Source organism: Coregonus clupeaformis, unplaced genomic scaffold (genome assembly GCF_020615455.1).
Source record: "Coregonus clupeaformis isolate EN_2021a unplaced genomic scaffold, ASM2061545v1 scaf1903, whole genome shotgun sequence".
Taxonomy (NCBI): Eukaryota; Metazoa; Chordata; class Actinopteri; order Salmoniformes; family Salmonidae; genus Coregonus; species Coregonus clupeaformis.
Window position 1 is genome coordinate 59,812 of NW_025535357.1, and position 27,999 is coordinate 87,810.

The 27,999-nt window shown below is 45.1% G+C and overlaps 1 pseudogene; it reads left to right on the forward strand.

Annotated features, from left to right (window-relative positions):
* Window positions 1-513: 513 nt before the first annotated feature.
* LOC123487929 lies at window positions 514-27,995 on the forward strand (annotated as a pseudogene).
* Window positions 27,996-27,999: the final 4 nt, after the last annotated feature.

Here is a 27,999-nt window from a genome sequence, read left to right on the forward strand (position 1 = left end):
TGCATTCCATTCCATGTCTGAAATGTGCTGTTTAAACAAAGCTTGATTTGATTTACCCGCACTGTACCTGCCAGCTGTTAGCTAGAGAACACATGCCAAAACCAGAGTAGCCACATTTGCTATTTAACGCAACCGTTTTTGTGACAAAACTATCGGTAGAGTTGAATGTGATGGAAACACACTGAACTTTTATTCGGTACTTGAAAACTTAAGCGAAAAATCACATGTTGTGTGCGCTACCTCACACACTGATTTTATCTGCAGCAAGTCCGTTTGGTGGAAAAACCACTGGTGAGAAAATACGCATATTTTCTTTATGCATATTTTAGAATATTCGCATGAAAATCTGTCGCCAATTGGATGGAAACTAATGTTTGATTTGTTTTCAAACTCTTTGTGGTGCTGTGTGATCTGTGGGAAATATGTGTCTCTATTGTGGTCATACATTTGGCAGGAGGTTCCTCTCTGGCTTTAGTAGACCGGAAGCGAGGAGAACGCACCCGGTGACGTGACAGGAAGAACCAATGTGGAGACTGTAGCTACCAGCTAGACAGTCTCCTGTTACTTGCTCAACTGCCGCCTTACTAAACTAGCTAGCTTGCTAGTTGTTACAAACATGGACAACTCTGGAAAAGAGAAGGAAGCCTCGGCTCTAATGGCTGAGGCTGAAAAGAAACTGAAATCATCTCAGTCGTTTTTTGGGGCGTTGTTTGGGTGAGCATTCCAGCTAACTAGCCCCGTTAGCTTAGCTAGCAATAGCAAATGGTAGAGTAACGCTAGTTATGTAGCTAGTTAGCTAACTGTTAGCTACTAGTTACCAGAGCCATATAGTTACCAACTACCCTCTAACGTTAATTTTCGAAGAGCAATTTAATCATCCAGCTATTAGTTTGTTTAGCTAGCTAGCAATCAAGTCAACAAAGTAACTTAGCTAATGTAAGTTAGCAAACGTTACCCTGTTGTACAAAAACGAAATAACCAAACAGTTGAACTTGTGAGTTCTTTGACGTGCATTAGGTTGTATATCTATATTTGCTGGTAACACATGAGAGTAAAATATTGCAAACTTGTTTATTTTGTATTTTTACTATGGCCACTGTCGTAGTAAATATTAAAATGTTATAGCTTGGTCTGACTAAAATCTTGTGCATGACCCATTTTAATGTTAGGAGCTTGTTTTCAGTCAATGCTGTTCCTATGCAAGAACAATGGACAGAGCCAATATCTTCTCAAGGACAACTCCCACGCCACAGGCCACAATCTGGTTGCTCCCCACGAGACTTTCCTTTGAGAACATACACACATTCACACACACATCTCCATGCATACGCACACTCATCCTCATGCCTCACGAGTTACGCACACACACAAACTGCACATCTTTCTACTGGTCGGTGCCTAGGGCAGAGGACTCTGCCGTGCACAAATGGGGCTTCTACTCTGGACAGAGCAGACCCGCCTCCTACGCTTCGGGAACCAATCAAGGGACTAGAAGAAGGACCCCTTCCTTTGTGTTGCATTGTATAAAGTAATGCTGAAAACTCTGTTTTTGATCCCTTTTCAACTGTCTCCATAAGAGGCAACTGAAATGGGTCCATGCATGTAGCTTGAGCAGATACCAGCTATCTCTGTGTTTAATAAACTGCCTTTTGCTTAAACATATTCCTCTCCGTCTAGCGTCGTTGGTTCTGTACTTCCTCTCCTGTATGGTTTCACCAACACCACTTATTTAGCGACTAAACAGCCCGTTGTCAGCTGATTTCGAAATGATGACGTCTAGTTGTAGGAACTAACGTTAGTGTTATATAATGTTCCCCATCTGATCCTGTTCCCCAATCCACTACTAAAGTATTGTCTTCTCACTTTACTGTAAACATCAACAATGACTGCTTACTGATGTTTCTCAATATGATATGACTGTCATGTTTTTTTTTCTTTTTCTTAAAAAGCCTAAATAATGATAATTGTTGCCTCATCTAATGCACACATTCAAACTGATATTATAACAGTAGTTTTTGCCAATAGTCAGTGATATACTTTACAATATTGAAACAAAGCCTATACTGTATGACTGTTACTAGACTGTGTTACTAATCCTGATACCACCTGTTTAGCGCCACTGGCTCACTGTTACTCTTCTTCTGTTGATGCAGAGGCTCATCCAAGATGGAGGAGGTCTGTGATATTTACACCAGGGCTGCCAACATGTACAAGATGGCAAAGAACTGGTGTGGTGAGAACACTGTCTTGTAACCATATAGAACTGGTGTGGTGAGATCACTGTCTTGTAGCCATATAGAACTGGTGTGGTGAGAACACTGTCTTGTAACCATATAGAACTGGTGTGGTGAGAACACTGTCTTGTAACCATATAGAACTGGTGTGGTGAGATCACTGTCTTGTAGCCATATAGAACTGGTGTGGTGAGATCACTGTCTTGTAGCCATATAGAACTGGTGTGGTGAGATCACTGTCTTGTAGCCATATAGAACTGGTGTGGTGAGAACACTGTCTTGTAACCATATAGAACTGATGTGGTGAGATCACTGTCTTGTAGCCATATAGAACTGGTGTGGTGAGATCACTGTCTTGTAGCCATATAGAACTGGTGTGGTGAGAACACTGTCTTGTAGCCATATAGAACTGGTGTGGTGAGATCACTGTCTTGTAGCCATATAGAACTGGTGTGGTGAGAACACTGTCTTGTAACCATATAGAATTGGTGTGGTGAGATCACTGTCTTGTAGCCATATAGAACTGGTGTGGTGAGATCACTGTCTTGTAGCCATATAGAACTGGTGTGGTGAGATCACTGTCTTGTAGCCATATAGAACTGGTGTGGTGAGATCACTGTCTTGTAACCATATAGAACTGGTGTGGTGAGAACACTGTCTTGTAACCATATAGAACTGGTGTGGTGAGATCACTGTCTTGTAGCCATATAGAACTGGTGTGGTGAGAACACTGTCTTGTAACCATATAGAACTGATGTGGTGAGATCACTGTCTTGTAGCCATATAGAACTGGTGTGGTGAGATCACTGTCTTGTAGCCATATAGAACTGGTGTGGTGAGATCACTGTCTTGTAACCATATAGAACTGGTGTGGTGAGATCACTGTCTTGTAGCCATATAGAACTGGTGTGGTGAGATCACTGTCTTGTAGCCATATAGAACTGGTGTGGTGAGATCACTGTCTTGTAGCCATATAGAACTGGTGTGGTGAGATCACTGTCTTGTAGCCATATAGAACTGGTGTGGTGAGAACACTGTCTTGTAACCATATAGAATTGGTGTGGTGAGATCACTGTCTTGTAGCCATATAGAACTGGTGTGGTGAGATCACTGTCTTGTAGCCATATAGAACTGGTGTGGTGAGATCACTGTCTTGTAGCCATATAGAACTGGTGTGGTGAGATCACTGTCTTGTAACCATATAGAACTGGTGTGGTGAGAACACTGTCTTGTAACCATATAGAACTGGTGTGGTGAGATCACTGTCTTGTAGCCATATAGAACTGGTGTGGTGAGAACACTGTCTTGTAACCATATAGAACTGATGTGGTGAGATCACTGTCTTGTAGCCATATAGAACTGGTGTGGTGAGATCACTGTCTTGTAACCATATAGAACTGGTGTGGTGAGATCACTGTCTTGTAGCCATATACAGTGCCTTCAGAAAGTATTCATACCCTATGACTTATTCCACATTTTGTTGTGTTACAGCCTGAATTCAAAATTGATTAAAACATGTTCTTCTCGCCCATCTACACACAATTACCCATAATGACAAAGTCAAAACATATTTTTAGAAATGTTTGTACATTTATTGAAAATGAAATACAGAAATATCTCATTTGCATAAGTAGTCACACCCTTGAGTCAATACATGTTAGTCGCCTTTGGCAGCGATTATTGGGTAAGTCTCTAAGCACTTTGTACACCTGAATTGCACAATATTTGCCCGTTTTAATATTTAAAAAAATCTTCACGCTCTGTCAAATTGGTTGTTGACCATTGCTAGACCATTTTAAAGTCTTGCCAAAGATTTTCAAGCCGATTTCAGTCCAAACGGTAACTCGGCCACTCAGGAACATTCACTGTCTTCTTGGTAAGCAACTCCAGTGTAGATTTGGCCTTGTGTTTTAGGTTATTGTCCTGCTGAATGGTGAATTAATCTCCCAGACTAACCCAGGTTTTCCTCTAGGATTTTGCCTGTGCTTAGCTACATTCAGTTTTTTTTTTTCATCCTGAAAAACCCCAGTCCTTAACGATTACAAGCATACCCATAACATGATGCAGCCACCACTATGCTTGACAATATAGAGAGTGGTTCTCAGTAATGTGTTGTTTTGGATTTGCCCCAAACATAACACTTTTAAATTTTTAAAATGTTTAACCTTTATTTAACCTGGTAAGACCCATTGAGGTTAAAAACCTCTTATGCGAGGGTGACCTGGAAAGAAGGCAAAACAGGGAAATAGAAGCGTGTAAATAAAATACTACAGAAAAATACAAAATACACACAAAAGACAGTCACAAGTTCCAGATACAATTGAAGATTAGAAACAACTGCAGCTTCACAAACAGTGTTGTCAGATTGAAGATTAGAAACTGTGTTGTCAGATTGAAGATTAGAAACTGTGTTGTCAGATTGAAGATTAGAAACTGTGTTGTCGATCAGTCTTAAAAACAGGCACTAACTCCCCTAACTTTAATATCTTTTGAAGCATGTTCCAGGATGTATTATTTCCCCATCTCAGTTCTAGCCTTAAACAGACAAGGACAGCAGCGACTGTGAACGAAGACTAGATACAAAGGGAGTTGTCCTATCAATGCTTTGTACACGAAAGTGTACCAGTGCTTTAGCCTCCTGGTGGAGAGAGCAGTCCATTGCACCATAGCACACACATTAAGTGATCTAGCATATGTAATATATTTTAAAGCACCATGATACACTGTGCCCAGAGTTGTTAAGGTACTTGCTGAGGCCTGCATATAGACACTATCACCATAATCCAGCACTGATAAAAAAGTGCTTTGAACAACATCCTTTCTGACTAACATTGAAAAGCAAGATTTGTTCCTAAAATAGAAACCCAATTTCAACTTCAGTTTCTTCGTCAAGTTATCAATGTGCTGTTTAAAATTCAGCTTTTCATCTAACCAAATCCCAAGATGCTTATAGGAGGTGACCCTATCGATTTGCTGGTCTTTTATAGTTAAAATCTGCAAGTGACTCCATCTGTTTACTTTCAGGGAAGAGAAACCATACATTTTGTTTTCCTTGCATTAAGCACAAGTTTCAATTCAAAAAGCTGCCTTTGAATAACATCAAAAGCCAACTAAGTCCTGAAAAGCATTCTCAATATTAAATGCGCTAGAATAAATAATTGTGTCATCAGCATCTGGATTCCAAGATGAAATAGCAGTGCGGTCGTGTTTTCTGTAGTGTCCTCATGTAAATAGCCTGTTTTTAGTTTTTTTGTCTTTTTCATATATATTTCTCAATCTCATTTTCCATCCTTTAACTAAATATACTTTCCTGCAACCCGCCTCACTCAATGTGGAACGGATTCTATTATTCCTTCATACATTTTTATCCAGAACCTCTGGTTGAAACTAGCCAGCTAGCCAGCTAACAAGCTACTTGCTATTAGCCACCGTTAGCGGTCTTCACCATTGTCCGTGGCCGTGGCCTGCACTACCTACCAGCCAGCTCTAGCCTGGACAATTATCGGCCAGTCTGCACATCGCGCTATCGAGCCAGAGCATATCGGATTTTCTGCTGGAATCACGGAATCACTGGACCTTAACACCGGATCATCGCAACTAGCTAGCTGCAACCGAATGGCTGTTGTCGTTGTTGGCTAATCACCACTGTCCTGAAGCTAACCCCAGTTAGCCTTGAGCTAGCCTCGAGCCAGGCCCATCTCCCGGCAATCTACCTCTCTGTCAATCGGACGGGACCTCTTAGTGTTGACACGGAGCCCCGCCGATCCATCACGACTCTGCTGACATAATCGTCTGATGTGGATTGAACAGGCTTCCCGTTGCGACGACCACGAAGATCCATCTGCTATCCCCGGCCCGCTAGCACACGCAATCAACAGCCGTACCTCCAGCTCGCCTGTAGCGTAGCAGCCACAACTGCTCCCGGACCTACTTATTGCTGTTCACTGGACCTTATGATCACTCAGCTACACAGCTGATGCCTACTGGACTGTTCCTTTATACGGTACCCCATCCTGTTTAGCCTCAGCTCAAACTTTCGTCGCCATTACCAGCTGTTGTCTTAGCTCTCTCGAATAACACCTGTGACTGCTTTATGCCTATCTCCCATGTCAATATGCCTTGCCTATCGCTGTTTCAGTTAGTTCTAACTGTACTTTTTCACTGTAGAGCCCCCAGTCCTGCTCAACCTGTCTCAGATAGCTCCTTTGTCCCACCCCCCATACACGCGGAGACCGGCTCAATCGGTGCCTACCATGATGCTATCTCTTTCATCTTTACCCAACGCTTAGGTTTACCTCCACTGTACTCATATCCTTGTCTGTACATAATGCCCTGAATCTATTCTACAACGCCTGGAAATCTGCCCCTTTTTTTCTCTGTACCCAACGCACTAGAAGACCAGTTCTTAAAGCCTTTAGCCGTATCCTTAGTCTACTCCTCCTCTGTTCCTCTGGTGATGTAGAGGTTAACCCAGGCCCTGCAGCCCCAAGTATCACTCCTGCTCCCCAGGTGCTATCATTTGTTGACTTCTGTAACCGCAAAAGCCTTGGTTTCTTGCATGTTAACATCAGAAGCCTCCTCCCTAAGTTTGAGTTATTCACTGCGTTGGCACACTCCGCCAACCCTGATGTTCTAGCAGTGTCTGAATCCTGGTTTAGGAAGGCCACCAAAGATTCTGAAATTTCCATTCCCAACTACAACATTTTCTGTCTACATAGAACTGCCAAAGGGGGCGGAGTTGCAATCTACTGTAGAGATAGTATGATAGAGCTCTGCAGGCTATCAGGTCTGTGCCCAAACAGTTTGAGATTCTACTTCTAAAAATCCACCTTTCCAGAAATAAGTCTCTCACTGTTGCCGCTTGCTACAGACCCCCCTCAGCCCCCAGCTGTGCCCTGGACACCATATGTGAATTGATTGCCCCCCATCTATCCTCAGAGTTCGTATTGCTTGGTGACCTAAACTGTGATATGCTTAACACCCCGGCCGTCCTACAATCTAAACTAGATGCCCTCAATCTCACACAAATTATCAAGGAACCTCCCAGGTACAACCCTAAATCCGTTAACATGGGCACCCTCATAGATATCATCCTGACTAATTTACCCTCTAAATACACCTCCGCTGTCTTCAACCAGGATCTCAGCGATCACTGCCTCATTGTCTGCGTCCGTAACGGGTCCGCGGTCAAACGACCACCCCTCATCACTGTCAAACGCTCCCTAAAACACTTCAGCGAGCAGGCCTTTCTATTTGACCTGGCCCGGGTATCCTGGATGGATATTGATCTCATTCTGTCAGTAGAGGATGCGTGGTTGTTCTTTAAAAGTGCTTTCCTCTCCATCTTAAATAAGCATGCCCCATTCAAAAAATTCAGAACTAAGAACAGATATAGCCCCTGGTTCACCACAGACTTGACAGCCCTTGACCAGCACAAAAACATCCTGTGGTGTACTGCATTAGCATCGAACAGCCCCCGCGATATGCAACTTTTCAGGGAAGTCAGGAACCAATATACACTCCAAAAAGTTTTGGGACACTGTAAAGTCCATGGAGAATAAGAACACCTCCTCCCAGCTGCCCACTGCACTGAGGCTAGGAAACACTGTAACTACCGATAAATCTACGATAATCCAAAATTTCAACAAACATTTTGCTAAGGCTGACCATGCTTTCCACCTGGCTACCCTTACCCCTGCCACCAGCTCTGCACCATCTGCTGCTACTTGCCCATGCCTGGTTTCCGAGCTGGTCATGGGTGCACCTCAGCCACGCTCAAGGTCCTAAACAATATAATAACCGCGATAGATAATAGACAGTACTGTGCAGCCGTCTTCATTGACCTGGCCAAGGCTTTTGACTCTGTCAGTCACCGCATTCTTATTGGCAGACTAAATAGCCTTGGTTTCTCAAATGACTGCCTCGCCTGGTTCACCAACTACTTCTCAGATAGAGTTCAATGTGTCAAATCGGAGGGCCTGTTGTCTGGACCTCTGGCAGTCTCTATGGGGGTGCCACAGGGTTCAATTCTCGGGCCGACTCTATTCTCTGTGTATATCAATGATGTCGCTCTTGCTGCTGGTGACTCTCAAATCCACCTCTACGCAGACGACACCATTTTGTATACATCTGGCCCTTCATTGGACACAGTGTTAACAAACCTCCAAACGAGCTTCAATGCCATACAACGCTCATTCCGTGGCCTCCAACTGCTCTTAAACGCTAGTAAAACTAAATGCATGCTCTTCAATCGAACGCTGCTTGCACCCGCCTGCTCGACTAGAATCACTACTCTCGGCAGGTCTGACTTAGAATATGTGGACAACTACAAATGCTTAGGTGTCTGGTTAGATCGTAAACTCTCCTTCCAGACTCACATTAAGCATCTCCAATCCAAAATTCAGTCTAGAATCGGCTTCCTATTTCGCAACATGCCTCCTTCACTCATGCTGCTAAACATGCCCTCGTAAAACTGACTATCCTACCGATCCTTGACTTCGGCGAACACTCTACTCAGCAAATTGGATGTAGTCTATCACAGTGCCATCCGTTTTGTCACCAAAGCCCCATATACTACCATTGTGGTCCTCTGTAGCTCAATTGGTAGAGCATGGCGCTTGTAACGCCAGGGTAGTGGGTTCGATCCCCGGGACCACCCGTACGTAAATAATGTATGCACACATGACTGTAAGTCGCTTTGGATAAAAGCGTCTGCTAAATGGCATATTATTATTATATTATTATTATTGTGACCTGTACGCTCTTGTTGGCTGGCCCTCACTACATATTAGTCGCCAAACCCACTGACTCCAGATCATCTATAAATCACTTCTAGGCAAATCCCCGCCTTATCTTAGCTCATTGTTCACCATAGCAACACCCACCCGTAGTCTGCATTCCAGCAGGTATATCTCACTGGTCATTCCCAAAGCCAACACCTCCTTTGGCCGCCATTCCTTCCAGTTCTCTGCTGCAAATGACTGGAACGAACTGCAAAAATCTCTGAAGCTGGAGACACTTATCTCCCTCACTATATTTAAGCATCAGTTTACCGATCACTGCACCTGTACACAGCCCATCTGTAATTAGCCCACCCAGCTACCTCATCCCCATATTGTTATTTACATTGTTATTTATTTTGCTAATTTGCACCCCAGTATCTCTATTTGCACATCTATCACTCCAGTGTTAATACTAAATTGTAATTATTTTGCACTATGGCCTATTTATTGCCTTACCTCCATAACTTACTACACAGTGTGTGCAAATGTACACTGCTCAAAAAATAAAGGGAACACTTAAACAACACATCCTTAGTGACACTCTGGCTCCACGGACCTTGATATTTGAGCCAGGGTTGTTTAGTTTCATTGTTTGGGTGTATTTCTATGTTGGGGATTTCTGGTTGTGCATTTTCTATGTTTGGTTAATTGTTCTTGATTAGTCGGATGACTCCCAATCGGAGGTAACGAGTGTCAGCTGTCGGCTCGTTATCTCTGATTGGGAGCCATATTTATACTGTGTGAGTTCACTTTGTGTTGTGGGTTATTGTTTCTTTGTTGCTGTTAGTAGTATTCAGTATAGAACTTCACGGATCGTCATTTGTTGTTTTCTTCGTGGTTGCTTTAAGTTAATAAAGTCATCATGTTCACTGCAACGCTGCGCATTGGTCTCCTCCTTCAGACGATCGTGACAGAATAACCCACCAAAAAGGACCAAGCAGCGCGTCCAGGAGCAAGGGGTCTGGACACAGGAGTTATGGATGCCTCCTAAGGACTTTTGGACATGGGAGGAGATTCGGGCTGGAAAGGGTCCTTGGGCACAACCGGAGGAACATCATCGCCCTCGTGAAGAGCTGGAGGCAGCTGCAGCCGAGAGGAGGTGGTCTGAGGAGGGAATATCACCGCCCTCGTGAAGAGCTGGAGGCAGCTGCAGCCGAGAGGAGGTGGTATGAAGAGGAAGCGCGGAGTCGAGGCTGGAAGCCCGTGGTTACTCCCCAAAAATTTTTTTGGGGGGGCACATGGCTTGGGCGCCTGGGCAGCAGGAGGCTGCCACAGGGAGAAAAGGAGAGAAGGCTATCGGATTACGGGGAGCCATTGGCGAGTAGAGGGAGGGAAGTTGTTGTGGCACGGCATGAGAGACTGAAGTGTGTTCCCAGTCTGGTCGGTCCGTTCTTGATCCCCAGTTAAGGCCAGTGGTGGGTGTTCCCGGTGCGGTCCGGCCTGTTCCTACTCACGCACCAGGTCCACGATGTGCGTCGCCAGCCGGCCTGAACTGGCCGTCTGCCCAACGGGCGCCTGAACTGCCCGTCTGCCCAACGCCGTCTGAACTGCCCGTCTGCCCAACGCCGTCCTGAACTGCCCGTCTGCCCAACGGCGCCTGAACTGCCCGGCTGCCCAACGCCGTCTGAACTGCCCGTCTGCCCAACGCCGTCTGAACTGCCCGTCTGCCCAACGCCGTCTGAACTGTCCGTCTGCCCAACGCCGTCTGAACTGCCCGTCTGTACTGAGCCTGCAAAGCCGCCCGTCTGCCATGAGCCTTCAGAGCCGTCCGCCAGACCGGGAGCCGCTAGAGCTCTCCGCCAGACAGGATCAGCCAGAGCCTTCCGCCAGACAGGATCAGCCAGAGCCTTCCGCCAGACAGGATCAGCCAGAGCCTTCCGCCAGACAGGAGCAGCCAGAGCCTTCCGCCAGACAGGAGCAGCCAGAGCCTTCAGCCAGCCGCGAGCAGCCAGATCCGTCAGCCCGCCAGGATCCGCCAGATCCGTCAGCCAGCCATGAGCAGCCAGATCCGTCCAGCCAGCCACGAGCAGCCAGATCCGTCCAGCCAGCCAGCGAGCAGCCAGATCCGTCAGCCAGCCACGAGCAACCAGATCCGTCCAGCCAGCCACGAGCAGCCAGACCCGTCAGCCAGCCATGAGCAGCCAGACCCGTCAGCCAGTCATGAGCAGCCAGATCCGTCAGCCAGCCATGAGCAACCAGATCCGTCAGCCAGCCACGAGCAGCCAGACCCGTCAGCCAGCCATGAGCAGCCAGACCCGTCAGCCAGCCATGAGCAGCCAGATCCGTCAGCCAGCCATGAGCAGCCAGATCCGTCAGCCAGCCATGAGCAGCCAGACCCGTCAGCCAGCCATGAGCAGCCAGATCCGTCAGCCAGCCATGAGCAGCCAGATCCGTCAGCCAGCCATGAGCAGCCAGATCCGTCAGCCAGCCAGCGAGCAGCCAGACCCGTCCAGCCAGCCATGAGCAGCCAGACCCGTCAGCCAGCCATGAGCAGCCAGATCCGTCAGCCAGCCACGAGCAGCCAGATCCGTCAGCCAGCCACGAGCAGCCAGATCCGTCAGCCAGCCATGAGCAGCCAGATCCGTCAGCCAGCCATGAGCAGCCAGATCCGTCAGCCAGCCATGAGCAGCCAGATCCGTCAGCCAGCCATGAGCAGCCAGATCCGTCAGCCAGCCATGAGCAGCCAGACCCGTCAGCCAGCCATGAGCAGCCAGATCCGTCAGCCAGCCATGAGCAGCCAGATCCGTCAGCCAGCCATGAGCAGCCAGATCCGTCAGCCAGCCATGAGCCGCCAGAGCCGTCCAGCCAGGATCCGCCAGAGCCGTCCAGCCAGGATCCGCCAGAGCCGTCCAGCCTGGATCCGCCAGAGCCGTCCCGCCAGGATCCGCCAGAGCCGTCCCGCCAGGATCAGCCAGAGCCGTCCCCGCCAGGATCCGCCAGAGCCAGCCAGCCAGGATCCGCCATCTAGTCAGGTACTGCCCCTTAGCCCGGTGCTGCCCCTTAGTCCGGGGGTTGCCCCCTTAGTCCAGGTGGGGTTAGGTGGAGGGTGGTCATTGGGAGGCTACCGAAGCAGGCTGTGACTGTGGTGGGGTGGGGATCACGACCGGGGCCAGAGCCGCCACCAGGGACAGACGCCCACCCAGACCCTCCCGAGACTGTAGGCTGGTGCGCCCGGAGGTCGCACCTTTAGGGGGGGGTAATGTGACACTCTGGCTCCACGGACCTTGATATTTGAGCCAGGGTTGTTTAGTTTCATTGTTTGGGTGTATTTCTATGTTGGGGATTTCTGGTTGTGCATTTTCTATGTTTGGTTAATTGTTCTTGATTAGTCGGATGACTCCCAATCGGAGGTAACGAGTGTCAGCTGTCGGCTCGTTATCTCTGATTGGGAGCCATATTTATACTGTGTGAGTTCACTTTGTGTTGTGGGTTATTGTTTCTTTGTTGCTGTTAGTAGTATTCAGTATAGAACTTCACGGATCGTCATTTGTTGTTTTCTTCGTGGTTGCTTTAAGTTAATAAAGTCATCATGTTCACTCGCAACGCTGCGCATTGGTCTCCTCCTTCAGACGATCGTGACAATCCTAGATCTGAATGAATGAAATAATCTTATTAAATACTTTTTTCTTTACATAGTTGAATGTGCTGACAACAAAATCACACAAAAATTATCAATGGAAATCAAATTTATCAACCCATGGAGGTCTGGATTTGGAGTCACCCTCAAAATTAAAGTGGAAAACCACACTACAGGCTGATCCAACTTTGATGTAATGTCCTTAAAACAAGTCAAAATTAGGCTCAGTAGTGTGTGTGGCCTCCACGTGCCTGTATGACCTCCCTACAACGCCTGGGCATGCTCCTGATGAGGTGACGGATTGTCTCCTGAGGGATCTCCTCCCAGACCTGGACTAAAGAATCCGCCAACTCCTGGACAGTCTGTGGTGCAACGTGGCGTTGGTGGATGGAGCGAGACATGATGTCCCAGATGTGCGCAATTAGATTCAGGTCTGGGGAATGGGCGGGCCAGTCCATAGCATCAATGCCTTCCTCTTGCAGGAACTGCTGACACACTCCAGCCACATGAGGTCTAGCATTGTCTTGCATTAGGAGGAACCCAGGGCCAACCGCACCAGCATATGGTCTCACAAGGGGTCTGAGGATCTCATCTCGGTACCTAATGGCAGTCAGGCTACCTCTGGCGAGCACATGGAGGGCTGTGCGGCCCCCCAAAGAAATGCCACCCCACACCATGACTGACCCACCGCCAAACCGGTCATGCTGGAGGATGTTGCAGGCAGCAGAACGTTCTCCACGGCGTCTCCAGACTCTGTCACGTCTGTCACATGTGCTCAGTGTGAACCTGCTTTCATCTATGAAGAGCACAGGGCGCCAGTGGCGAATTTGCCAATCTTGGTGTTCTCTGGCAAATGCCAAACGTCCTGCACGGTGTTGGGCTGTAAGCACAGCCCCCACCTGTGGACGTCGGCCCCTCATACCACCCTCATGGAGTCTGTTTCTGACCTTTTGAGCAGACACATGCACATTTGTGGCCTGCTGGAGGTCATTTTGCAGGGCTCTGGCAGTGCTCCTCCTGCTCCTCCTTGCACAAAGGCGGAGGTAGCGGTCCTGCTGCTGGGTTGTTGCCCTCCTACGGCCTCCTCCACGTCTCCTGATGTACTGGCCTGTCTCCTGGTAGCGCCTCCATGCTCTGGACACTACGCTGACAGACACAGCAAACCTTCTTGCCACAGCTCGCATTGATGTGCCATCCTGGATGAGCTGCACTACCTGAGCCACTTGTGTGGGTTGTAGACTCCGTCTCATGCTACCACTAGAGTGAAAGCACCGCCAGCATTCAAAAGTGACCAAAACATCAGCCAGGAAGCATAGGAACTGAGAAGTGGTCTGTTGTCACCACCTGCAGAACCACTTCTTTATTGGGGGTGTCTTGCTAATTGCCTATAATTTCCACCTGTTGTCTATTCCATTTGCACAACAGCATTTGAAATGTATTGTCAATCAGTGTTGCTTCCTAAGTGGACAGTTTGATTTCACAGAAGTGTGATTGACTTGGAGTTACATTGTGTTGTTTAAGTGTTCCCTTAATTTTTTTGAGCAGTGTACATTTGCACACACTGTATATATATTTTATATTGTGTTATTGACTGTACGTTTTGTTTACCCCATATGTAACTCTGTGTTGTTGTTTTTATCGCACTGCTTTGCTTTATCTTGGCCAGGTCGCAGTTGGAAATGAAAACTTGTTCTCAACTGGCTTACCTGGTTAAATAAAGGTTAAATAAATAAAATAAAATATAAAATACAGATGGAGATTTGCAGAGTCAAGTCTTCGCTATATCATTAATAAACAGTGTAAAAAGGATCGGACCTAAAATTGAGCCCTGGGGAACTCCTTTTGTAAGCCTTTGAAACTCAGATTTCATACCCTCCAGTGCTATACACTGTGTTCTGTCAGAAAGGTAGTTTTGGAACCAATCCAATGCATCAACACTTAAACCAACCTTTTTTAGTCTATACAACAGCAGGGCATGGTCAACAGTGTTGAAGGCCTTCGATAAGTCAATAAAAAGTGAAACAGTGATTTTTCTTGTCCTGAGCATCTAGAATATCTCCTACAACCTTACGTACTGCAGTAATTGTACTATGCTTGGCTCTAAAACCCGACTGGAATTGAGATAAAACTGAGTTATTATAAAGAAAGTGTTTCAACTGTGAGTTCACCAGGTTTTCCAAAACTTTTTCCAGTGCAGACAGTTTAGATATGGGACGATAGTTCTCCAACTGGGACGGATCTCCACCCGTATGTAAAGGCGTGACAGGCTGCTTTCCAGACTTTTGGAATGGTATTACTCGCCAAAGAAAGATGTAATATATGAGTGAGAGGGGCAGCAATGATCTCTGCACCAAGTTTGAGAAAATAAGGGTTTAATTCATCCGGGCCAGCCGCTTTCTTAATATCAATAGATTTGAGTGCCTTTACAACTTCTGAAAGCTCAATCTCTGTCAACTGAAATAGATGAACCATAGGCCGGCATGCGGCAGTTTCATTCACAGCTGGTGTGGTGAGAACACTGTCTTGTAGTCATTCGAGATGTTAGGAAGGAGTTCATTATCAAATAAATACCCAGCTTTAGCAAAATGCTAATTAAACTTGTCAAGCAGTTTATTCTTGTCCGTCACATTCATTGAATTTGAGGTCAATTTCAGCGGAAGACCAGAGGAATTTGTGTGAGCATTAAAGGATTTAATGGTTTTCCATAATTTCGTCGGGTTATTGAGGTTTGACTTGGTAGATTCGTAATAGAAGCTAGATTTGCATTTCCGTATTAGCAAGGTGCACTTATTTCTCAGTGCCCTGAATAACTGGGGAATGGGTTAGGGTTAGGAATGGGTTGAATAACCGGGGAATGGGTTAGGGTTAGGGTTGAATAACTGGGGAATGGGTTAGGGTTGGGGTTAGGGTTAGGGTTAGGAATGGGTTGAATAACTGGGGAATGGGCTAGGGTTAGGGTTAGGAATGGGTTGAATAACTGGGGAATGGGTTAGGGTTAGGAATGGGTTGAATAACTGCCATTCAGCCGGGGAATGACCCTGAATAACTGCCATTCAGCCGGGGAATGACCCTGAATGACCCTTTCTGGCTTTGGCCCATTGTGTGTTTCGTTTATGGATCAAATCAGATAATTCCCCTGTAAACCAGGGATAGTCTCTACCTCTTACCCAGTACTTTTTGAGAGGGGCGTGTTTATCCCAGATAGTAGAAAACATGGAATGAAAATAGGAGAATGCCTCTTCGATGTCTAAGTGCAATCCTATCCCAGTTGCATGCATAACGTTCATGCAGGAATGCCTGCTCACAGAACTGCGTAAAATTTAGTTTGACTATGAACCAAGGGGGCACTTTCGGGATTTTGTTGTCTCTAATGGAAGCAACTGCACAATGATCACTTAAATCATTAGGGAAAATACCAACAGCTGAGTATTTATGCGGATTGTTAGTTAGAATAACATCAATAAGTGTTGACTTAGAGATGCCTTTTGGATTAAGTCTTGTGACTGCATTTATAATTTGAGTAAAATGCAGTGTATTGCACATTCCTCTAATGGCCTCGGAGTTTGGAGATAACCAGTCCCAGTTTAAATCGCCCATAAGGACCATTTCATTTTGCCCCCAACCACGCATCAGTTCAGCCAGAGAATCCAGGTCTATAACATCCTATTAAATCTAAGTTCACAGCTTTCGATAACTGCAGTTTCAGTGCTAAAAACTCAAACTGTTTTGGTTTAGATAAAGACCTTAGTTCAGTAACCACATATCTGTCTTTAATATAGATGGCTATACCTCCCCCTTACTTCGTCGGTCACATCGATAAACATTATAACCATCCAAGCCTATAGACTGATTTACAACAGATGTCTTAAGCCAGGTCTCGGACAGAACTAAGACATCTGGGTCAGCAGAGTGAACCCAGACTTTTATCATGTCTATATTCACCATCAGACTCCTCACATTAATATGCTTCAGTGCCAACCCTGATCTAGTTTTCACATCATTTGGAGTGGGGAGTTCCTCCATAGCCAGTGGGCCTGGGTTTGGCTGAATGTTTCCTGACACCAAAAGCAGAAGAAGAATAAAACACTTTGATTTGTTGCTTCCTAAAATGTCTCTGCACTTAGATGATTTAAAATGATCCAAACTACAGTAATCTGATACAACACACAGTTGTTAGCCAGACCAAACAAACCATCAAACAGGCAAAGAGACAATACAGGACTAAGATTGAATCGTACTACACTGGCTCTGACGCTCGTCGGATGTGGCAGGGCTTGAAAACTATTACAGACTACAAAGGGAAGCACAGCCGCGAGCTTCCCAGTGACACAAGCCTACGAGATGAGCTAAATCACTTCTATGCTCGCTTCGAGGCAAGCAACACTGAAGCATGCATGAGAGCACCAGCTGTTCCGGATGACTATGTGATCACGCTCTCCGTAGCTGATGTGAGTAAGACTTTTAAGCAGGTCAACATTCACAAGGCCGCAGGGCCAGACGGATTACCAGGACGTGTACTCCGAGCATGTGCTGACCAACTGGCAAGTGTCTTCACTGACATTTTCAACATGTCCCTGACTGAGTCTGTAATACCAACATGTTTCAAGCAGACCACCATAGTCCCCGTGCCCAAGGACACTAAGATAACCTGCCTAAATGACTATCGACCCGTAGCACTGACGTCTGTAGCCATGAAGTGCTTTGAAAGGCTGGTCATGGCTCACATCAACAGCATTATCCCAGAAACCCTAGACCCACTCCAATTTGCATACCGCCCCAACAGATCCACAGATGAAGCAATCTCTATTGCACTCCACACTGCCCTTTCCCACCTTAACAAGAGGAACATATACGTGAGAATGCTATTCATTGACTACAGCTCAGCATTCAACACCATAGTGCCCTCAAAGCTCATCACTAAGCTAAGGATCCTGGGACTAAACACCTCCCTCTGCAACTGGATCCTGGACTTCCTGACGGGCCGCCCCCAGGTGGTAAGGGTAGGTAACAACACATCTGCCACGCTGATCCTCAACACGGGGGCCCCTCAGGGGTGCGTGCTCAGTCCCCTCCTGTACTCCCTGTTCACCCATGACTGCATGGCCAAGCACGACTCCAACACCATCATTAAGTTTGCAGACGACACAACGACAGCCTATAGTGAGGAGGTCAGAGACCTGGCCGTGTGTTGCCAGGATAACAACCTCTCCCTCAACGTGACCAAGACAAAGGAGATGATTGTGGACTACAGGAAAAAAAAGAGGACTGAGCACGCCCCCATTCTCATCGACGGGGCTGTAGTGGAACCGGTTGAGAACTTCAAGTTCCTTGGTGTCCACATCACCAACAAACTATCATGGTCCAAACACACCAAGACAGTCGTGAAGAGGGCACGACAAAGCCTATTCCCCCTCAGGAGACTGAAAAGATTTGGCATGGGTCCTCAGATCCTCAATAAGTTCTACAGCTGCACCATCGAGAGCATCCTGACTAGTTGCATCACCGCCTGGTATGGCAACTGCTTGGCCTCCGACCGCAAGGCACTACAGAGGGTAGTGCGTACGGCCCAGTACATCACTGGGGCCAAGCTTCCTGCCATCCAGGACCTCTATACCAGGCGGTGTCAGAGGAAGGCCCTCAAAATTGTCAAAGACTCAAGCCACCCTAGTCATAGACTGTTCTCTCTGCTACCGCACGGCAAGCGGTACCTGAGCGCCAAGTCTAGTTCCAAAAGGCTTCTCAACAGCTTCAACCCCCAAGCCATAAGACTCCTGACCAGCTAATCATGGCTACCCGGACTATTTGCACTGCCCCCCAACCCCCACCCCATCATTTTACGCTGCTGCTACTCTGTTAATGATTTATGCATAGTCACTTTAACTATACCCACATGTACATATTACCTCAACTACCTCAACTAGCCGGTGCCCCCCGCACATTGACTCTGCACCGGTACCCCCCTGTATATATAGCCTCCCTACTGTTATTTTTATTTTACTTCTGCTCTTTTTTTCGCAACACCTTTTTGTTGTTGTTTTATTTTACTTTTTTATAAAAAAATTAATGCATTGTTGGTTCAGGGCTTGTAAGTAAGCATTTCACGGTAATGTCTACACCTGTTGTATTCGGCGCATGTGGCAAAAAAAATTTGATTTGATTTGAAACCCTGTAGATGAGAGTTTTATGAGCATGTCAGAGTAGGAGTCAAATGGTATCAGATCCCTCTGAAAGATAAAAGCTGCTACCCCATCAGTCAGAGCAGGGTTTAGCGGTAAGGAGATGCCAGCGCGTTCAACAGCCGCTGCAGGAGAGGAGATAGTTTTTGATAACTGAGACTCTGCAATGAGCCATAACCCATGTAGGCAGCAATTAAAACCATTTGTACTAAAATACAAATTTTAACCACCGAATCCAACAATTCACTAAAAGAAAAAGAAAACAAATTAAAGTATGCTGAGTCAGTCTTTTGAAACCTTAAATGCCCTAAAAATGTTCAGCTGTAGCCTACAGGTCTAGTAGAGTTAGAAACCAAGTGTTTGCCTGAGCGTTGCTGTCTTAGTTAGAACGCCAGCGCGTTCAACAGCCGCTGCAGGAATGTGCTGACAGAGATTTCGCCCAGTTTGTGGATCTGGTCAATGCGCCAAGTCGCCTTGCAGTAGGCTACCGCACAGTGAGGCAGCAACGGGCCCAGTAGACCGGCCAATCACCGGTGGCGGTATCCTGGGCTAGGAAGCCCAGCGCATCTAGATGTTATGTCACAGCGCAGATACCGACCTCCGGCTTCCACTGCACAGCAAGGCAGTCAGAGGACTCGGGTAGATTGATGGAACACAGATTAAAAACCTGACCGTCGAGGAGCATCCAAGGCTAATCAGCCCAACGTGTCTAGACAGTCAGTCACAGCACAGATGTATCCTCTCTCGGCTTTCAGGGAGGGCACCACACCGGCACTATCTCCTCATGTAGAAAACAGCATATGTCACCGCTTGGTTTACTAATGATTTTTAACGCTTTGATTGCTTTGATCCTGTAGGATTTTAGATTGTGCCTGTTGTTTAATGACAACTCTAGCAGTCTATAACGGTTATATATACAGAACCATTACAGGTTCAAAGCAATCAATAACATATATAAGTCTATAACAGTTCTGCTAAGTAATAAAAACGTGTAACATTTGAAACAAACAAACAGTGTGACACAACACGCTCAATGAAACTGCCCTGCCGCCATCTTGTATTCAGGACAAAAAGTTAATTGCTTTGCCACATTTTTTGCAGTACTACTTTAGTGCACAGGTGTCAAACTCATTCCACGGAGGGCCAAATGTCTGCAGGTTTTCGCTCCTCCCCTGTACTTGATTGATGAATTAAGGTCAGTAATTAGTAAGGAACTCCCCACACCTGGTTGTTTAGGTCTTAATTGAAAGGAAAAAACAAAACTCTGCAGACACTAAGCCCTCCATGGAATGAGTTTGACACCCCTGCTTTAGTGTCTTGTTGCAAACAGGATGCATGTTTTGGAATATTTTTATTCTGTACAGGCTTCCTTCTTTTCACTCTGTCAATTAGGTTAGTATTGTGGAGTAACTACAATGTTGTTGATCCATCCTCAGTTTTCTCCTATCACAGTCATTAAACTCTGTAACTGTTTTAAAGTCACCATTGGCCTCATGGTAAAATCCCTGAGCAGTTTCCTTTCTCTCCGGCAACTGAGTTAGGAAGGACGCCTGTATCTTTGTAGTTACTTGGTGTATTGATACAACATCCAAAGTGTAATTAATAACTTCACCATGCTCAAAGGGATATTCAGTGTCTGCTTATAGGGCCCTTTCTTTGCGAGCCATTGGAAAACCTCTCTGGTCTTTGTGGTTGATTTGGTGTTTGAAATTCACTGCTCGACTGAGGGACCTTACAATTATATTTTACAAACATCCAAGATGGCGTAGTAGTGCAGTCTTGTTTTTGTCGTGTGTCTGTAAATAGCCTGTAAATACCCTGTTTTTTTTGTATTTTTCGTACATATTTCCCTATCAGACTTTTCATCCTTCTACAAAATATACTTTCCTGCAACCCGCCTCACTCAATGTGGAACGGATTATATTATTGACTTACCTTTTATCTAGAATCTCCAGTTGAAACTAGCTAGCCAGCTAACTAGCTACTTGCTATTAGCCACAGTTAGCGGTATTTCATCCAGAACATTGGATTTTCTGCGGGAATAATTTAATCACTGGACATTAATCACCGGATCGCAACTAGCTAGCCGCAACCGAATGGATGTTGCTGTCTGGCTAATCACCACTGCCCCCGATGCAAGCACCAGTTAGCCTCGAGCTAGCCTAGAGCCAGACTCATATCTACCTCTAGGTCTACCGGACGGGAGTAGCCAGCTAACTAGCTACTTGCTATCAGCTACCGTTAGCGGTTTTTCACCATTGTCCGTGGCCTGCACCAGCCAGCTCTAGTCTGGACTATTATTCGGCCAGTCTGCACTGTCTGCACAGCGCGTTATCGACCCAGAACATATCAGTTTTTCTGCCGGAATCACTGAATCACTGGACCTTTAACTCCGGATTCATCGCTACCAGCTAGCTGCAACAAAATGGACGTTGTGGTCTGGCTAATCATCCTGAGCTAGGCCCATCTCCCGGCTATCTACCTCTCTGTCAACCGGATGGGACCACCTAGTGTTGACACGGAGCCCCGCCGATCCTACACGACTGGTCTGCCGACGAAATCGTCTGATGTGATTACAACAGGCTTCCCGTTACCACGTCGACCACGAAGATTCCATCTGCTAGCCCCGGCCCGCTAGCACACGCTAGCCGTGGCCTCTTGCTCGCTAGTGCTTTAGCAGCCCCCGAACTATCCTATTGCTGTTCACCGGACCTTATGATAACTCAGCTATACAGCTGATGCCTGCTGGACTGTTCCTTTTTACGGTACCGCATCCTGTTTATGTTTAGCCTCAGCCCAAACTGTGTCGTCATTACCAGCTGTTGTCTTAGCTCTCTCAAATTACACCGTGATTGCTTTATGCCTCTCTCCCATCTCAATATGGTTAGCTTATTGTTGTTTCGGTTATTTCTAATTGTACTATTTCACTGTAGATCCCCCAGCCCAGCTAAACCTGCCTTAGATAGCTCCTTTGTCCCACCCCCCATACACGCGGAGACCGACTCAATTGGTGCCTCCAGTGACGCTCTCTCTTTCATTGTTACCCAACGCTTAGGTGTACCTCCACTTTACTCATATCCTTCCATATCCTTGTCTGTACATAATGCCCTGAATCTTTTCTACAACGCCCGGAAATCTACATGCCCTGGTCATTCCCAAAGCCAACACCTCCTTTGGCCGCCATTCCTTCCAGTTCTCTGCTGCCAATGCTTGGAACGAATTGCAAAAATCTCTGAAGCTGGAGACACTTATCTCCCTCACTAACTTTAAGCATCAGTTGTCAGAGCACCTTACCGATCACTGCACCTGTACACAGCCCATCTGAAATTAGCCCACCCAACTACCTCATCCCTATATTGTTATTTATTTTGCTCTTTTGCACCCCAGTATCTCTATTTGCACATAATCTCTTGCACATCTAGCATTCCAGTGTTAATACTAATTGTAATTATTTTGCACTATAGCCTATTTATTGCCTTACCTCCATAACTTGCTACATTTGCACACACTGCATATATATTTTCTGTTGTATTTTTTTTGACTTTATGTTTTTTTTACCCCATATGTAACTCTGTGTTGTTGTTTTTATCGCACTGCTTTGCTTTATCTTGGCCAGGTCGCAGTTGTAAATGAGAACTTGTTCTCAACTGGCTTACCTGGTTAAATAAAGGTGAAATAAAATAAAAAAAATCTGTATGTGTGGGGTACAGAGATGAGGTAATCATTCAAAAATCATGTTAAACACTATTATTGCACACAGAGTCCATGCAACTTATTACATTTACATTACATTTTAGTCATTTAGCAGACGCTCTTATCCAGAGCGACTTACAGGAGCAATTAGGGTTAAGTGCCTTGCTCATGGGCACATCGACAGATTTTTCACCTAGTCAGCTCTGGGATTAGAACCAGCGACTTTTCGGTTACTGGCACAACGCTCTTAACCACTAAGCTACCTGCCGCCCCTAACAACTTATGTGACTTGTTAAGCAAATTTGTACTCCTGAACTTATTTAGGCTTGACATAGTTGAATACTTATCGACTCAAGAGATTTCAGCTTTCCGGATGTTATTAATTGGTAAAAATTTCTAAAAACATAAGCCCACTTTGACAATATGGGGTATTGTGTGTAGGCCAGTGACAACAAATCTCAATTTAATCAATTTTAAATTCAGGCTGTAACACATTAACATGTGGAAAAGATCAAGGGGTGTGAATACTTTCTGAAGGCACTGTAGATTACCCATACACCTCTATTCCCTGTATCATGGCTGCAGTATTGTGGTGGTGGATATGTCTGTATTGTGATGGTGGATATGTCTGTATTGTGGTGGTGGATATGTCTGTATTGTGAGAGTGGATATGTCTGTATTGTGGTGGTGGATATGTCTGTATTGTGGTGGTGGATATGTCTGTATTGTGGTGGTGGATATGTCTGTATTGTGGTGGTGGATATGTCTGTATTGTGGTGGTGGATATGTCTGTATTGTGGTGGTGGATATGTCTGTATTGTGGTGGTGGATATGTCTGTATTGTGAGAGTGGATATGTCTGTATTGTGGTGGTGGATATGTCTGTATTGTGGTGGTGGATATGTCTGTATTGTGGTGGTGGATATGTCTGTATTGTGGTGGTGGATATGTCTGTATTGTGGTGGTGGATATGTCTGTATTGTAGGTGGTGGATATGTCTGTATTGTGGTGGTGGATATGTCTGTATTGTGAGAGTGGATATGTCTGTATTGTGATGGTGGATATGTCTGTATTGTGGTGGTGGATATGTCTGTATTGTGGTGGTGGATATGTCTCTATTGTGGTGGTGGATATGTCTGTATTGTGATGGTGGATATGTCTCTATTGTGAGTGTGGATATGTCTCTATTGTGGTGGTGGATATGTCTCTATTGTGATGGTGGATATGTCTGTATTGTGGTGGTGGATATGTCTGTATTGTGGTGATGGATATGTCTGTATTGTGATGGTGGATATGTCTCGATTGTGAGAGTGGATATGTCTGTATTGTGATGGTGGATATGTCTGTATTGTGGTGGTGGATATGTCTGTATTGTTATGGTGGATATGTCTGTATTGTGGTGGTGGATATGTCTGTATTGTGGTGGTGAATATGTCTGTATTGTGGTGGTGGATATGTCTGTATTGTGGTGGTGAATATGTCTGTATTGTGGTGGTGGATATGTCTGTATTGTGATGGTGGATATGTCTGTATTGTGATGGTGGATATGTCTGTATTGTGATGGTGGATATGTCTGTATTGTGGTGGTGGATATGTCTGTATTGTGGTGGTGGATATGTCTGTATTGTGGTGGTGGATATGTCTGTATTGTGATGGTGGATATGTCTGTATTGTGGTGGTGGATATGTCTGTATTGTGGTGGTGGATATGTCTGTATTGTGATGGTGGATATGTCTGTATTGTGATGGTGGATATGTCTGTATTGTGGTGGTGAATATGTCTGTATTGTGGTGGTGGATATGTCTGTATTGTTATGGTGGATATGTCTGTATTGTGGTGGTGGATATGTCTGTATTGTGGTGGTGAATATGTCTGTATTGTGGTGGTGGATATGTCTGTATTGTGGTGGTGGATATGTCTGTATTGTGATGGTGGATATGTCTGTATTGTGGTGGTGGATATGTCTGTATTGTGGTGGTGGATATGTCTGTATTGTTATGGTAATAAGTCTGTATTGTGATGGTGGATAAGTCTGTTTTGTGATGGTGGATATGTCTGTTGTGAGAGTAGATATGTCTGTTGTGAGAGTAGATATGTCTGTATTGTGATGGGAATAAGTCTGTGTTGTAAGAGTGGATATGTCTGTGTTGTGATGGTAGATATGTCTGTATTGTAATGTAATAAGTCTGTATTGTGATGTAATAAATATGTATTGTGATGTAATAAGTCTGTATTGTGAGGTAATAAGTCTGTATTGTGATGGTAATAAGTCTGTATTGTGATGTAATAATTATGTATTGTGAGGTAATAAGTCTGTATTGTGATGGTAATACGTCTGTATTGTGATGGTAATACGTCTGTATTGTGATGGTAATAAGTCTGTATTGTGATGGTAATACGTCTGTATTGTGATGGTAATAAGTCTGAATTGTGATGGTAATAAGTCTGTATTGTGATGGTAATAAGTCTGTATTGTGATGGTAATAAGTCTGTATTGTGATGTAATAATTATGTATTGTGATGGTAATACGTCTGAATTGTGATGGTAATACGTCTGTATTGTGATGGTAATAAGTCTGAATTGTGATGGTAATAAGTCTGTATTGTGATGTAATAATTATGTATTGTGAGGTAATAAGTCTGTATTGTGATGTAATAATTATGTATTGTGAGGTAATAAGTCTGTATTGTGATGTAATAATTATGTATTGTGAGGTAATAAGTCTGTATTGTGATGGTAATACGTCTGTATTGTGATGGTAATACGTCTGTATTGTGATGGTAATACGTCTGAATTGTGATGGTAATAAGTCTGTATTGTGATGGTAATAAGTCTGTATTGTGATGGTAATAAGTCTGTATTGTGATGTAATAATTATGTATTGTGATGGTAATAAGTCTGAATTGTGATGGTAATAAGTCTGAATTGTGATAGATGTCTGTGTGTTTGTTTCAGGTGCAGGTAATGCGTTCTCCCAGGCGGCCCAGCTCCACCTCCAGCTGCAGAGTAAACACGATGCTGCCACTAACTTCATAGATGCTGGAAACGCCTTCAAAAAAGCTGACCCACAAGGTATTCCACACTATGTCCCTCAGCATGGACTCGTTTTAACACTCGTTTACAACCAGGGCTGTCTTTATTTTACTACTGTAGACATTCAACTGTTCTTTCAGCGTTTGGTGAATGTTCTCCAAAGAAATGAAACATTACCTTGGTATTTTCCTGCAGATCAAAGTGAATAGGGGAATGGTCTCTGAGGGTAATACATCCTCTCCTCTCTCCTCTCCTCTCCTCTCCTCTCCTCTCCTCTCCTCTCTCTCTCTCTCCTCTCCTCTCCTCTCCTCTCCTCTCCATCCACAGAGGCTATCAACTGTCTGAACTTGGGCCATAGAGATCTACACAGAAATGGTGAAAACTCTTAGATACCCACCTCTTTGACTGCACATAGTTTAGCAACACCAAGACAAAGGGTACCATGTATCTACACGGAAGTATTTCACCAATAACATGAACTTGTAGAGCTATGATATGAGCACAGTCTGGTGTACTGTCATTCACTTCTCTCAACCTTCCCTCTGTGTTCCTCTTCTCTTGGACTCATTAGGGACGGTTCACTATCGCAGCCAAACATCACATCTCCATTGCAGAGATCTTTGAGACGGAGCTGGTGGATATTGATAAGGTCAGACCTATGGGACCTGGTCTAAAGTAGGAGCTATATAGGGAGCCATTTGGGATGCACACTGTGTCTGCCCTGTATAGCTCTGAGCTGAATAGACTGGGAGAATCACTACTGCCCTGTATAGCTCTGAGCTGAATAGACTGGGAGAATCACTACTGCCCTGTATAGCTCTGAGCTGAATAGACTGGGAGAATCACTACTGCCCTGTATAGCTCTGAGCTGAATAGACTGGGAGAATCACTACTGCCCTGTATAGCTCTGAGCTGAATAGACTGGGGAGAATCACTACTGCCCTGTATAGCTCTGAAGCTGAATAGACTGGGAGAATCACTACTGCCCTGTATAGCTCTGAGCTGAATAGACTGGGAGAATCACTACTGCCTGTATAGCTCTGAGCTGAATAGACTGGGAGAATCACTACTGCCCTGTATAGCTCTGAGCTGAATAGACTGGGAGAATCACTACTGCCCTGTATAGCTCTGAGCTGAATAGACTGGGAGAATCACTACTGCCCTGTATAGCTCTGAGCTGAATAGACTGGGAGAATCACTACTGCCCTGTATAGCTCTGAGCTGAATAGACTGGGAGAATCACTACTGCCCTGTATAGCTCTGAGCTGAATAGACTGGGAGAATCACTACTGCCCTGTATAGCTCTGAGCTGAATAGACTGGGAGAATCACTACTGCCCTGTATAGCTCTGAGCTGAATAGACTGGGAGAATCAGCTCCATATGAGTAAATATGGTGGTTATCAGATTTGCATTCATAGCCAGGTGTTGTACAAGGGACCAGAGTGTCCTTGTATGGGTCAAGATGTTGTCTCTGTCATGGGTCAGGTGTATCTAGATGTTGTCTCTGTCATGGGTCAGGTGTATCTAGATGTTGTCTCTGTCATGGGTCAGGTGTATCTAGATGTTGTCTCTGTCATGGGTCAGGTGTATCTAGATGTTGTCTCTGTCATGGGTCAGTGTATCTAGATGTTGTCTCTGTCATGGGTCAGGTGTATCTAGATGTTGTCTCTGTCATGGGTCAGGTGTATCTAGATGTTGTCTCTGTCATGGGTCAGGTGTATCTAGATGTTGTCTCTGTCATGGGTCAGGTGTATCTAGATGTTGTCTCTGTCATGGGTCAGGTGTATCTAGATGTTGTCTCTGTCATGGGTCAGGTGTATCTAGATGTTGTCTCTGTCATGGGTCAGGTGTATCTAGATGTTGTCTCTGTCATGGGTCAGGTGTATCTAAATGTTGTCTCTGTCTGCAGGCTATAGCTCACTATGAACAGGCAGCAGATTACTACAAAGGAGAAGAATCAACAAGGTAGGAACCATAGACAATATATAGACAATATATAGACAATATATCAGCTCTGTTTAAGGTAGGAACCATAGACAATATATAGACAATATATCAGCTCTGTTTAAGGTAGGAACCATAGACAATATATAGACAATATATCAGCTCTGTTTAAGGTAGGAACCATAGACAATATATAGACAATATATCAGCTCTGTTTAAGGTAGGAACCATAGACAATATATAGACAATATATCAGCTCTGTTTAAGGTAGGAACCATAGACAATATATAGACAATATATCAGCTCTGTTTAAGGTAGGAACCATAGACAATATATAGACAATATATCAGCTCTGTTTAAGGTAGAAACCATAGACAATATATCAGCTCTGTTTAAGGTAGGAACCATAGACAATATATAGACAATATATCAGCTCTGTTTAAGGTAGGAACCATAGACAATATATAGACAATATATCAGCTCTGTTTAAGGTAGGAACCATAGACAATATATAGACAATATATCAGCTCTGTTTAAGGTAGGAACCATAGACAATATA